The 13783-nt window shown below is 45.5% G+C and overlaps 1 long non-coding RNA gene across 2 annotated transcripts in view; it reads left to right on the top strand.

The window, feature by feature from the left end:
- LOC102068866 (uncharacterized) overlaps nucleotides 1–13783 on the top strand; it is an 87385-nt gene that overhangs the window by 53043 nt on the left and 20559 nt on the right. For both annotated transcript variants that reach the window (XR_012582120.1, XR_003379427.2), the window contains exon 2: nucleotides 9908–9994. This is a non-coding gene — a long non-coding RNA (uncharacterized LOC102068866). The remainder of the gene's footprint in view (nucleotides 1–9907; nucleotides 9995–13783) is intronic.

The following is a 13783-nucleotide window of genomic DNA, read 5'->3' as shown; positions in this document are numbered from 1 at the left end:
CTCTCACAGACTGAGACATCACCTCAGTAATTGTTGTTGGCTCTTCTTCCAATGACTTCTCTGGCTGTGTGGGATGTCTCTTCTCCTGTCAGGTCTTAATATATTGTAGCCCTCAAGCAGCATTTTTTATCTTTGCCTTTCTTTCCTGGCTCAGTGGTACAGTGCTTTGGGTTTTCTAGTGCTTTGAGAGGCAAATTTTCACAGGCCCAATTATGATCTTGTTCCTTTAGGAGAGTATATTTACCTTGGAGGAAACATTAGACTGAGAACAGCTATCAAAACAGCTGGCACCCTTCTTCCTGTTTTCCTCTCCTGTCAGATACAGCGTTGATGGCAGGAGAGGCATTTTTTCCAAACTTTCTTCTGCCCACACTTGCATTCCAGTGATGACCCTCTGCCTGTGCAGCAGCACTCACTGCTGTTGTGGAAATGTGGAGTGAAAATTCTGTTTTCTGTGGGTCCTGGGGCTGTGGGGCTTGCAGGGGATGGTGCTGGAGGGGTCTTTCCTGCTCCTGCGTTGCATTTTGGATGGAAACTGATTTTTTGGAGGTGAAGAGAAGTGTCTCACAGCAGTGTCTGTCACTGGTTGAGCAAAATATCTGGAGTTAAGAGGATTTTTTTTCCAGGCAGAGAAGAGGGTGGGGTCCATACCACCCTATGCTCACTCCCACACCTCTAACCCCCTTCTTGATGAGGCTGTTCTCTCCCATTTGGGGGACACAACTCAGTGCAAGCAGCTCAATCTGGTGAGGAGAGTGACTGTAGCAGGCACAGCTCATGGCAGGCTTCCCTCAGCCCTGCTGTGCCCAGGCAGCACTCTGATTGCACAGCAGTTTACAAATAACTGTGCTTCACAGGATGCAAGTTGCCCTGCTCTATACTTGATCATTTCCAAAGGTTTTTTTTTTTTCTTTCAAGCCCTGGGAGGCCTCGGGGGCATGTAGGAAATTAAGCAGAGCCTTGCAGCAGTTCAGGAGTTCATTCAGAACAAGGAGTTATGTGTTGGAAAATAAGGTGGGAGAGGTAAGGATGGGAAAAAGAGGAGCATCTCTTTTATCCCACTAGGCCTCCCTTTGCATAGGAAGTACTGAGGGTCTTTCCTGCTCTCCTTGACCCATCAGCAGAGAATATCACAGACAGCTACAGGCTGCCTGGGGGAGGAAAAAAAAGAAAATACTTATTTTCTACTGTGTTTCCAGTCAGCTGTCACTGTGCTGCTCGATGATCCTGTGCCATCTCTCTGTAATAGCAAAAAACTGCTGAGCAGAAGAAATGCGTGTTGAGATTGCCCTTGATAGGGAGGTGCTGACAAGTGTAGGTGTCTACCAGCCTGTGCTCCCTCAAGAGCTTGCTGGGGAACCTTTGGGTAATTGTCACTTAATTCTTTTGCATCGGGCTTGTGATTTGGAGTGTGTACCACTTTAACACTGTGCATATCAGCCAGTTGCTTAGATGAAAGGCTCTGCTGAGTGCACAAATGTATTTCAGTTTATTCAGGAGCTCAGCCCTCCCTGCTGCAGGTGAGTGCAGGGTTTGGAGCCGTTTTTATGCCTTTGCCTTCAGACATCTTCAGCTTCACACATCCCTTGAACTGAGCTCTCACTGGCACTAGCTTTGCATGGTTTTGTCTCAATGAAGGGGTTTCCACAGAAGAGGAGGAGCCCCTTGTGCTCCCCATCCCCAGCAATCTTTCCTACTGCCACAGGGGCAGGGACAAATCCAGGACAGACCCAGTGCCATCATCACTGCAAGAGTTCTGCCTGCCAATGTGATCAGTTCAGGATCCAAAATAATACAGTTTAATTGGAATACTGCAGAAAATACCTATTCTTGGTTCTCTTGTTTCCTCATATTTTCCATTCACCACCTCCCCTTCACATCCCTTCGGCCTTTTCCTGGAATTCACCTCAGCCCACAGGCTTCTTCTATTTTATCCCCCTATTTTTTTCTGGGAGGTGAGGGGTTAAAACAATAAATATATTGGTTCCTGTTTTTCCTCTCTGCAGCTCCTGAGCTCCAGCTGGGCGCAGACATGGAATAGTAACAAGTCCATGGGAAAGGCTCATCTTCTCACAGCCCTTGCAGCAGCACTCTGAGCTCAGTGTGAGCTCCCCAGAGCACAGAGGCAGAGCTGAAACCCTCCCTGATGCTGCCAGGAACTTTCTGCAGGGATTAAAGCAGCAGGGTGGAGATGAAGTGTGTGTGAACCCACACTGGATTCCAGGTGTCTGTGAGGAACAGCGCGCTCGGTCTTCAGCTGGATTTAAGATATGTATATACACTTACATAATCTGTGGCCATTGGCAGTTAGCTCTTTATCATCCAGAGGCACAGCAGAACCTTCCAGACCCTGAAGGAAAGCACATTTCTGGTGGAAGAGACAAACAGGAGGCAGCAGGAGCCAGACACTTAATGATAACTTTGTTTTGCTTTTGTCCTTTCATGGCAGGTGCTCTGCTTCCATGGACTGTAGCTATAAACACTTTCTGTTCCTCAGTAATTCCTGATGGGACAGAGGGAATTCTGTACCCTGGCAGTTGGATAGGTTTGCTTGGATTGAACAGAGAATGGCAGGAGGGGACAGACAAAGACTGGCATGGTGCAGGCAGCCTGGGTGGTCTCAGCTGGGTGCAATCCCATTTCCATTTCCCTCTGGCTCTCTGTGTGCTCATGGAGACTTGCTGGGGCTCAGTTGTCATTGCTGTTTCGTTATAATAACCCAAGTGCTGTCTCAAAGCCCAGTTCTAATCTGGTGCTAGGGAATGCCAGTTCCTGGGAGGTCTCCAGTGCGCTGTGCATGGATTATCTCCTGGGGATGCTGCAGGAAGGAACATCCAGGTGGTGCTAAAGTTGTGGCAGGGGGACTTACCTGGTTGGCACAGGTGTATTGGCACTCTACATGTAGAGTTGTTAGGCTTTTGTTTGCTAAAACTCAGTCAAAAGTACTGAAAGTGGAGCAGGTAGAGATGAGAAAGCACTGATGGATGTTTGTTGTGTCAGTTTAACTGGGGGGTGGAAGTGCCAGGAAGGCAAATGAAATGAAATCAGGCCCCAAATTGTGCCTGATGTCACTTAACACCGCACTCCTTGCAATCACTTTGGATAAACACAAGACATTTCTTTATTTTCATGCATTCTTGGTGGAGAAAAATAAAGGGGAAAAAAAATAGCAGCAAGACAGTCTGTACTTCCCCTGCCCCTCGCCAAGCAGTAGAGAGCAGTGGGAAACAGTTAGCAAAGGTGTCAGATTTTCTCTGAGGGCAGTCACAAGGCTCTTGTGCCAAACACTATTTGACATTTAATTTAAGACCCATGTAAAATAACAGCCAGGGCAGGCAGCAGGCAGAGTGTTCCAGTTGACAGACTGGCTCTATTTGCTTTAATTTCCTTAGTGCCATGGCCAAGTTTATCTGTGAGCAAGAAATACTCAGAGTATTAATATTTTTTCTGTTAGCCCATGATGAAAAGAGAGCTCTGTGTTGTGCTCAGACATAGTTTTGGGCTTTAGGTGGCCCTCATTAGGGAACATAATGCAAGAGAGCAGTGCGTCAGCGCTGGGGCAGCCAAAGAAACTTGTGCCTCTTTGATTAAATTGTGCTGAAGTCAAACACCCTGCTCCGGCCCTGAACTGAGCCATTCAGCAGGTTTAAAGGTGCAGGGAGGCAATCTGTGTGTGGAGGTTTGCAGCTCACAGGGCAGGGAGAGCTTCCTCCTTCCTTAGGGGCTGGTCAGGATGCTCGGGGCAGAGGGGTTTGTGTGAGGTTTGATGTGTCTGTACATGGCAGAGGGACCATCCACAGCTCCTCCAGGTGCTGCTCTAGAAAAAGGTGTCCCTGCCCAGAATTAGATGATCTCCAAGGTTCCTTCCAACCCAAACCATCCTATGGTTCTGCTCTGTGTAGTTTGTGCTAGAAGCCTGTGTATGGGGAAGGTCAAGGGTGCTGAGGGGAAGGTTGCAAAGGGTTTTTTTGCATTCTAGTCTCTTAGTTATCCTGTTGGAACTGAGAAAACTGATCTGGTGTGCTGCTGAGGAGGTGAGATGGGAATAAAACCTACCTGCTGAAAGGCGGGAATTGGCCTGCGTGAGGAGGGGAGCAGTAGTGGAAGCCGTGCTGGCTGAGTAGCTAATATTGGCAAAGGGGAAATGTGTGGCCATTATATTTTCTGAAAAATCCTTTCCTTGGGATTTTTTCTCCTGAGAAGCTGAGAGGACTCAGGAACAAAATGTAAACAATGGTTATCTGCTGCAGTGGAATGCAACAGGTAGATCTGTGATTGGTCTCATGTGGTTGTTTCCAGTTAATGGCCAATCACAGTCAGCTGGCTCTGGCTCTCTGTCCAAGACACAAACCTTTGTTATCATTCTTGCTTTTCTATTGTTAGCTAGCTTTCTGATAAAATCCTTTATTCTATTCTTTTAGTATAGTTTTAATATAATATATATAATAAAATAATAAATCGAGCCTTCTGAAACATGAAGTCAGATTCTCGTCTCTTCCCTCTTCCTCGCATCTCTGTGAACACCGTCACAGAAATGTTGCAAGGTGCAGGTAGAAACGAGTCAGGAAATGTATTAGTTACTGGAGTTTATTTTTTTAAAAGAAAATAAATGTGTTTAGTTAACAGCATGAAGTGTGGTACCTCCAAGGGTACCTGTTAGGTGATGGAGATATGGAATTATGATGTAAACCATGGAGATAAGGAGTATCAGGGGAGGAAAGTCTGTGAAAAAAGTGATTTGTTGCATTGAAGAGCAAAAGTAGCTGCAGAATATGAAGCAGTGGGAGGAGAAGGGTTCCCCAGGCAGTGGGACAGAGGCAGCAGCCTGCAGGCAGCACTGGCTGGGTGGAGGAGCACTTGGCTGCTTTGCCAAGGTCATTAGGAAGTCTAGACTTTCCCATAAAAGGGTCCCATTTGCTGGAGAATCCTTGGGCTTCCACTGCCCTGAGGGCTTCACAGAGAACTTAAAGGCATCCAGAAGAGCCTGGCTAGACTGAGGCACCTTCCCTGAGTTTTTCTGTGTGTGTGGACCTTGGAAGACAACTTTGGGGCAGCCTGGCAGGGATGATTTCCATGGGACACGCAGCCTGCCCCAGCAGAAGGCAGCTCTGGGGCTGGGACACTGCTGCTCCAGACTGGCTGGGTTTAGCTGCTCTTCAGGTTCCTCACCCAGCACACAGAGCAGAGGAGCCAAACCCAGCTGCATTCCTCTCAGTAAGCCAGAAATTGAAAAAAACTGCTTCTGTGTGCTGATGGAGGCATTTGAGGCATAACTCTGTATTTGCAGTTATACCCAAAACTCAGCAAGGAGACTTCCACCTTTGCTGCAAACCTCTCCTGGTGCCTCATCACTGGGTTGTTTGACCAGCTGGTTGGTGCCATCCTATGGCTTTAAGCACTTTAAATACCAGGTGTCCTCCCTGTCTTAGAAAGCATCTCTGTCCAGCACAACCCACCTGGAGAGAGCTTCTCCATAGCAGTGCTCAGAGTAAATCACAAGTCCAAACCCCTCTAGGATAACAGAGTGTGCTCTTTTTCCTGTTAACAGGGGCTGCCAGCTTATGCTGCAACTTACCTTGGAAGGAGAAACCAAAGGGAGATGCTAAAGGCAGGGAAAAAATGAGTGCAGCTTTCTAATTGAGTCGGGGAAAAAAATTCCAGGGTTTGTTAAAGAAAGGGTTTGAATTATTGGATAATGTTCTTTTTGCAAGCCCAGCTATGTTATCCTTGTCTTGGGGTCCCCTTGAAAGCCAGTGTCAGGAAGACTGGCCTGGTGGCCTGAATCAGTATTTGTCAATATGAAGGGTCCCTGGGGACAGACAATGGTGCCCACCCCAAAAGAAGCAACCCTGGGGGCTGCAGTGGTAGGTAAAGAGCATGGCCAGGCTTCTGCCCAAGGGAAACAGCTTGCTGAATGTGAGAAACCTTCTGGCATCTGCACACACTCAGATGATGTGGATTCAAGCCTTGAGGAGTTTGCTGTCCAACTGGGACCAGCAGAGTGATTGGGACAAGCATAACACAGCTGGGGATGATTCCATCCTGGGAAGGTGTGACTAACCTGGGGCCACTGTAAAATGGTTTCTGTGTGCATTTACTGGATATTTTTGGGGCAAGTTTTCCTTTTCATAATTGAGCCTTCCTGAACAGCAGTTGGATGTTTCAGCCAAGAGAAGAATGCATACTAAAAATCAACCAATATTTGGTGGCTCCTCTCCTAAGTGGAGAGGAGTCCTGGGTAGCACAAGGACAGCTTCCAAAACTGGTGTTTACCTTTGCTTTGCTTTCAGCAATCCAATTTCTCTTTGTGAGCTGTGTGTGCAGAAGGGAGAATATAAACTGAGTTTATCACAGCAGCAGAGCTGGAGCAACTCCAAGTATGTTGGTCTATACCTTGGAAATAGGAGACTGCTTATCCAATTATTTGCAGCTTGTTTTCAAGGGAAAAACGATTGATTTGAGTCCTGCACAGCTTAAATCCTGTTAGAGTGTGTCATTTTGTCCTTTGGAGTGGGATGTAGTCCCAGGTTTCAGGAGATGTTGTTTTGCCTCCTGGGATTGTTGAAAAGCTGCTGTGTCAGGCTGGGGATCTTTAGTCTTCAGATGAGAAAGTAGCTCTCTGTTGGAGAGAGAGGTGAGGCTTAAGATAAACATGATAAGCTTTATTTTCTTGCCCCAACCCTTTTCACCTACTGCCATGATTAAATTTGTGAGAAGAGTCACAGTAATAAATAAACTATACATGACTGAGGGTAAAATCTCCCAGGAGGGAGGCATTGAGTGGTACAGAGGTACAGGCACACTTAACAATGAAACAAAGAGACAGACCTTGGCTGAACATCAGGAAAAACATACTGAGAGTGAAATAAATTTGGCTATAGGACTGCAACAACAGTAGCAGCAGTCCTGTTACCCAGATTAATTGTAAACACTCCTGTGGGCATCACTCCCACCTGGGTCTGGTAAGAGAAGATGTCAGTCTCATGCATGGTTTGAAGATGTCACCTTTTCTTTGGCCCAAGGTTTTCAGTGATTTTTTTAAATCAAAATGGAGATAATTTCTATCCATTTGAACCATTCTCTTTGTAGCAAATTTAGAAAGAAAAAATAATTTTGGTAAGGTGAGGACAAGAGAAATTTTCAGCTGTTTTAATATGGCTCTTCCTTTAAAGGGGTTTGGAATCAGCTGTAATCAGGCCAGATTTTTGCACTAAGTAGCAGAAACAAAATGAGCTGAAGGAAGATATTAAAAGGCAATTTTCTCTCCAGTCCCTATCACAAACCTGCATCTTCTGAGGTATAGGTGTGTCTGCACAAGAGTGGTAGCATCAGATTCTCCTTGCCCTCATACAAACCAACCAGAAAGGAGAAAGGAGTGAGGATCAATGTTTGGCTAATGATGTGGATACTCCACATCAGCCACAGCCCTCTCCAAACTCTTGAATCTTCCTCCTGGCATGTTTTATTTCTTGTGGGCAGAGTGAATCCAGTATGGAAGCCTGGCCACTCACTCACTGGGATTAAGCAGTGATGAGAAGAGGTGTGAGAGGCAAGGAAAAGATGGTGCAAGTGAGTCAAGCCCTCCCCAGAGCCTGTGTGGGCAGCCTGAGGGCATCCCAGGCTGCTGGTTGGGAGGGCATGGAGCTCCTCCCAGGGCCCCTGGCCATCTGCAGGGGCTGGATGGTGCTGGATGGTTTTGTGTTTGCTCCCTGGCTCAGTCTCTCACAACATGGTTTGCAGAGCATATTTTGTGACGTGAGAATATGCTCTCTGTTCGCTCCTAATGCACCTGTTGGTTCCACAAACAGGCCTGCCAATTAAACACAAAATTCAAATCCCACAAGGAGCTGGGTTGCCTATGCTGGAAGATGTATGTGTGTAATAAATGGTGTTATGAGGTATACACCCAAACCTATTTATGAGTTAGCATATGAGAGAGAAAGCAGGGTCAGAGTACTGAATAGGCTCAAATAACATGTGGATTTATATGCTAGATTCACCTTCCAACCCTTTATTTCATCTCAGGCAAGTTATTTAGCTTCTTTGGGCCTGAGATCCTCTACTGAGTACATCTGGGACAACAAAGAAATCCTTTTTATCTTTTTTCTGCTCTGGTTCCTCAGGCTCAGAAAAAGGAATTGTGTCTTTGTGCACATACTTGATTTTGTCAGGGTTTTTAGCAATTCTCAGGTGTTGCTGCTGCACTTCTGCTTTGTACTCTTGCAGACCAGAGATGATTCAGGAGCAAAAGCAGAGATACTCCTTCAAGTCTCCTTTTTTATGTTTCATCTTTGGTACCTCCTCTCACAAGGAAGTGAGCTGCATTTTACTCATCAGAGCAGAGCTAAACTTTGGTTTCCATGGAAATCAGGTACCTCTGTGCTCAGCAAACTCCTGTTATTACTCACCAGGAGAAGGGCAGCCAACACTGCACTTCAGCTGTAGCTGACAGGCAATTTATATGGGACAAATCCCTGAGCAGAGGAGTCCAGCCTTTCCTGAAATCTTATCCCTTGCCTCTCCACGCTGCTCGTTCCAGACAGATGCTGACAACTGGAGCTGAGTGGTGCTGAGGGAACGTGACACAGAGCTGCAGCAAATGTATTAATTGCACTGCTTGGGGAGGGCTGGATTCTTTCCCCTGCCCCTCCTTCCTCCCTGCCAAAGCTTTGTGTGTGCTGGGAGCCTTGCTGGGTTTTTCTCATGTATGGTAATTAACTAGCACAGCCCCGAGTTCTGGGCATCTGCTTCTCATCCCGGGAAGGTGCGTTATTAACCCGAGAGGATTTGATACCCTCCTGCTGTGCCCCATTTTCTCTGCTCTTGCCTGCTCCTTCTATTTGATTCAGCCTCCCAGGTCCATTAAGATCTTCACAGTTGCCCATGCACAAACCTGACAGGCTCATGGGGAGACTCTAAAACGATGCTGGTTCAATTAGCAGGATATAATTTGCCCTTTGGTGAAACCCTGGGCTCCCCTGCCAGGCTAAGCACTCGCTGCCAGAGCACTTAGCACAAGGAGGAGTGTTCCCATCACATCTTTCTCAGTGGCAGGTCACACAAACCATGAACCCGAGTAGCTGCCATAAGAAAGGAATTTTATTTTTATCCCTATTTTATTTTTCCTCACAAAATGAGTCTTAGAGAAACCAAAAGCCCAGTTTGGATATTCGATGTGAACGAAGCAGCTGGCAGCTGTAGTTTTTATTTTAGCCTGGGAATCCTGCTGGCTGTATTTTTTTTCCTCCTTCCCCATGAGCCCCTCTTGCAATTTGAGTTGTTCTGCCCTATAGGTCACAGACCAGTTTGCTGTACAGTCTTCTATCTCTGTGTTGATCAAACACTTTTCTGAATGATTTGCTGTTTGCTGTGGATGTTAACCTTCTGAGTACTCAGTCTTGCTTCTCTCTCTTACCTCTGAGATGTCCTGAAATACCTGAAGAGATACCAATATCAGATCATGCATATTCATAGTGGTTGCTCTCCATTCAGCTGCACAGACAACAATTTTCTAAAGCAGATATGAGTCAAACCTTGAGCAAAATGTTATTCAGTATGGGGGGAGGGAAGGAGAGTTGAGATGTGATTTGGGTTTTTTTTCTCAGCCACTTTGGACAGTAGCTGTTCTCATGAGATCTTTTGTGTATCAGCAAAGGGATGGATTTGTGTGCTTTGGTGGTGGAGCTTCTCACACTGGAGGAGATCTTTTGGAGAGATGGTGTGGAAAAGGCTGGTGGCACCTGTCCCTGCTGGGGCAGGCAGGAAGCTTGGCCAGAACTGCTCTGAGAGTGGTGCCAGAGATTGGTCTGGTTGCTCTGGCTCTCCCACAGGGTGGGAAAAACCTGTCCTTAGCTTTAGTCTTGAGGAATGCTTTTTCATTTTTTTTTATGTTACTTCTCTTTCCCAGGAGACTTCCTTGGGTTTATAAATGACTGCATTTCCCTTCGGCATGACAGCTGCAGCTTCACCTCTTCTCGTGTGAACCTGGAGTCAGGTCAGGCTAAAATGCTGAATCCTTCCTTTCTCCTTCCCCTGCTTCTCTGGCCCCCTCCTTCCTTCCCCATATCAACTGCCTGCATTGCCATAACTCGAGGATTAGCTTTTTCCCTGCAGGACTGAGCTGAAATTCAAGTGCTTTACCGAGCAAAACAAATCTCTTCAATATTAGCAAGGCAAAGCAAAATGCTTGAGCACATGTGGTTTTTGTTAGCTGACTTCTCCCCCAGCCTCATGTTCAGTCACAGTGTCAAATTCCCTCTTAAATATGCTTAGGAGGTCACAGAAAGCAGGTGAATAGTCATACAATAAAAATCACATCACACCTCTTAAAAAAAATTAAATAAAAAAAATACATCCCCTCTTTCAGTCTTCCTCCCACTCCACCCATCCCTATGCGCAGCAGAGGAAAAGACCTGATTATGCACTTAGTGGGAAAGAACTAAAAATGAGTTTTCCTAGGAGGTTGGAGCACAGGGATGTAATTAACAGATCAGGCTGTTGCAAATGAAGACACAGAGTTATAGGTGCCCAAAGTTAAGCAGGTACATCTAGGTCAGGCTCTCAGCAGATACAAGCTCTTCCCTGGAGTGATTCCACGTGGCAGCACGGTCTGGCTTCCAAAGGAACGTGCTGGTGCCAGCTGGGTACTTTTGGGAAACGTGTGTTGAGTAAGATGCTGAGGAGATGGCAAAGGTATGTGTGCAGAACACACCTGTGAGTGCTCGGTGCAGGTGTGAGCAGTAAAGCTTGGATGGGGTTTTTGAAACCATGACTCAGTTCCTTTAGGAAGATCAGATACTGGGTTTCTGTTGTGTTAGCAAGGGGAGCTGAGCCAGGGCCACAACACTGCTGCTCAGTGCTGCTCAGTGAAACTCACACAAATCTCTCTGATTGATTTGACCTTATGAAAGAAATTCTAATAAATCCTCGAGGTCCTGGTAATGAATTTTATGAGTCCCCCCAGCAAAGGCAATACCTGTGCTTTGGCTGATATACGAAGTAACTCAAAGCTAGCCTGAGCACCAGAGACAGTGTGAGAAATGTTTGTGAGTGAAGTCTCTCAGTGAACCCATTAGCATTGCCTGAAGAATATTCATTTTACAGCTTAGATAGGCACTGGAAACACCAAAGCAGCTGTGGATGCCTCATCCCTGGAAGGGTTCAGGGCCAGGTTGGGTGGGGCTTGGGGCAGCCTGGTCTGGTGGCACCCATGGCAAGGGGTTTGGGAACAGAGCTTTGCACCTGTGGGTTTTATTCAGGTTGTTTGTGTGTATACACTGATTTTAATGGCCAAAAGGTGACAGAGTGAAAAATAGAATTATTGAGGAAATTTCATTGTGTTCAACTCTGTGCTTGGTTATTTACTTCTCTCAGCAGGGCACCAACATGTGAAAAGGTTTTTAACAAAAGGCTGTCCTAGCTCAAAGCCAAGACCTGCCTCTTGTTTTACTGAGCAGTGTGTTTGACTCATATTTGAGGCATATTTTGAAAGAAAAGCTGTCGTGGTGTGTGCAGGTGTGTAAGCTATGAACCTTTGTACAAAGCAGTGAATTTATTTGAGATTTGTTCTCGGAAGTTAGTCTTTGGGCTGTGAAAACAATTCTCCTCATTATTCTAAGCCAGATTTTCCTGGCAATAGATATCCTGGTTTTTATCTTGATTACTTTTTTTGTTCTCACAGCCCTGAACTCTGCTCCTGAGTCTTTGGTGCTCTGTAATTTCCACTTTTTCCTGATGTAAAATAGAGGATGAAGACAGCAATTGAAACAATTGCAGTAGAGAAGGTTTTCAACCTTTGCCTCTGCTTGCTGGCATACTGTGAGTCTTAAATAACATGTTTATAAGGTGGTCTGATGTGTGACATTCAGATGAATGCAAGTGTCGTTCAGAAGTGCACAGACCTGCAATTTATATAGTAAATACACCTTTCATGTTCAGTAAAGTCAAAGTCAATCACCACAGTCTCAGGGTGACAGTATTTTAAACCATAGCTGTGCAATTCTGCTAATTAAAAAGTTAGGAGGCAGAAAGGTCACAATAATTCTGCCTGCTTTCTCTCTGGGATTCTTTTGGCTATGGAAAAAGAAAGAAGCAACCTTTTGGTGCAAAAAGGTTTGACTTCTAGGGGTTTTTTTACTCTTTCATGTGCTCTAAAATCCATGTAATTACTTATGAGGACTCTCCGTGATTGCAATGATAGCGTTTAGAAGTAATTAATTTGGAGCTTTAGGCTCATAAATAGTAGATGACAGTTACTGAACTCCTGTTAAACAGCAAAGGAGCAGCCCTGGACCACTGGGCTCTTTAGGGTGTTCAGCTGAGACTGGAAATAAGCGATCTGTGGTGGGTGGGAGGGTAGATGTGCTTGCATGACATGTAAGCAAAGAGCTACTGGAAATATATTTGCCTCTGGAACACGCAGATGAAGTGATTTCCTGCTCTTTAAAGGAAGCTGTAGCAGTAAAAGTGACAAGAATGAGTCTTAAAATTTCATCCCCTAGTGAGAAACCTGAGATTATTACTAACATCAACTTTTTGAGAAAATCAATAAACCAGAGCTATCTGTCTGAAAGCATAACAGAAAACTGCCTATAAGGGTAAAAACCCCCAAAACATTCACAGGTAGCAGCTGAAGAGGGTGGTTTTAAAAATCATTATTATTTTTGCAACTTTTTACCAGTGGTTGAAGTTTGCTGTTAGAGCAAATTGGTTACAGTGGCAATATCCTCACAGGGAAACATTGCTTATACCTCATGTGTTTGTTTTTCCTAAGAATCTAATTTTCTATTTCAACCAGGAACAGAGTGCAGGGATCTGCATGACATTATGGCAGCAAGTGTTACCCATGAGAAACACCACTGCAGCCACCTCATGCTTTAAACATCTGAGAGGATGAAGCACAGCTCAGCTGCCTGCTGTAACAAGCAGTAAAATAAATAAATAAAGATAGATAAATTGCCAAGAAAAAGTGAAATGCTCCCTACATACTAGGAGTAAAAATGTAATGGTGTTCTGTCCCTTCTGGGCAGCCCCAGAAGGAGAATTAGGCAAGACTAAGTTGTGCATTTTGGATTTGCACTGCAGAAGATGCTAGACCCATTCCAGCTCAGGTTCTCTGGGGGCCTGGGACATTCACCAGTGATGGGGACAGTCATCATGGTGAAATGTACCATCATGCTGGGGCAGGAAAGTGGTGGTGGAAGCGTTGATGGCTTTGATCTGCTTGGGACTGGTCACAAGGGATGATGCCCATGTGTTGTTTATTCCTGACAGGACAGGAGCTTGGCAGCAGCAATGGAATGGAGGCTGTGCTGAGGTGGAGAGGCTGGGCATGATGAAAGACAGATCTGCCCACTCAGCTTGGGAGGATGGGTTGCTCTGGGAGACAGTCATGTTTCTCTCAGCACAGCTGCTCAGTTTTGGATCCTCTACTGCTGTCGCAGGCATCTTTTATGAAAAATCCTTTCTTTAAGATTTTTCCTCCTGAGAAGCTGCGAGGCCTCAAGAACAAAATGTAAAAAATGATTATCTGCTGCTGTGGAATGCAACAGGTGCATCTGTGATTGGTCTCATGTTGGATGTTTCTAATTAATGGCCAATCACAGCCCAGCTGGCTCAGACAGAGAGCCGAGCCACAAACCTTTGTTATCATTCTTTGCTATTCTATTCTTAGCCAGCCTTCTGATGAAATCCTTATTCTTTTTGTATAGTTTTAATGTAATATATACCATAAAATAATAAATCAAGTCTTCTGAAACATGGAGTCAGATCCTCATCTCTTCCC

This window comes from Zonotrichia albicollis, chromosome 11 (genome assembly GCF_047830755.1).
Source record: "Zonotrichia albicollis isolate bZonAlb1 chromosome 11, bZonAlb1.hap1, whole genome shotgun sequence".
In the NCBI taxonomy this organism is placed as follows: Eukaryota; Metazoa; Chordata; class Aves; order Passeriformes; family Passerellidae; genus Zonotrichia; species Zonotrichia albicollis.
Note: the sequence above shows the minus strand (reverse complement) of the source record. Positions and strands in the feature narration are given on the sequence as shown.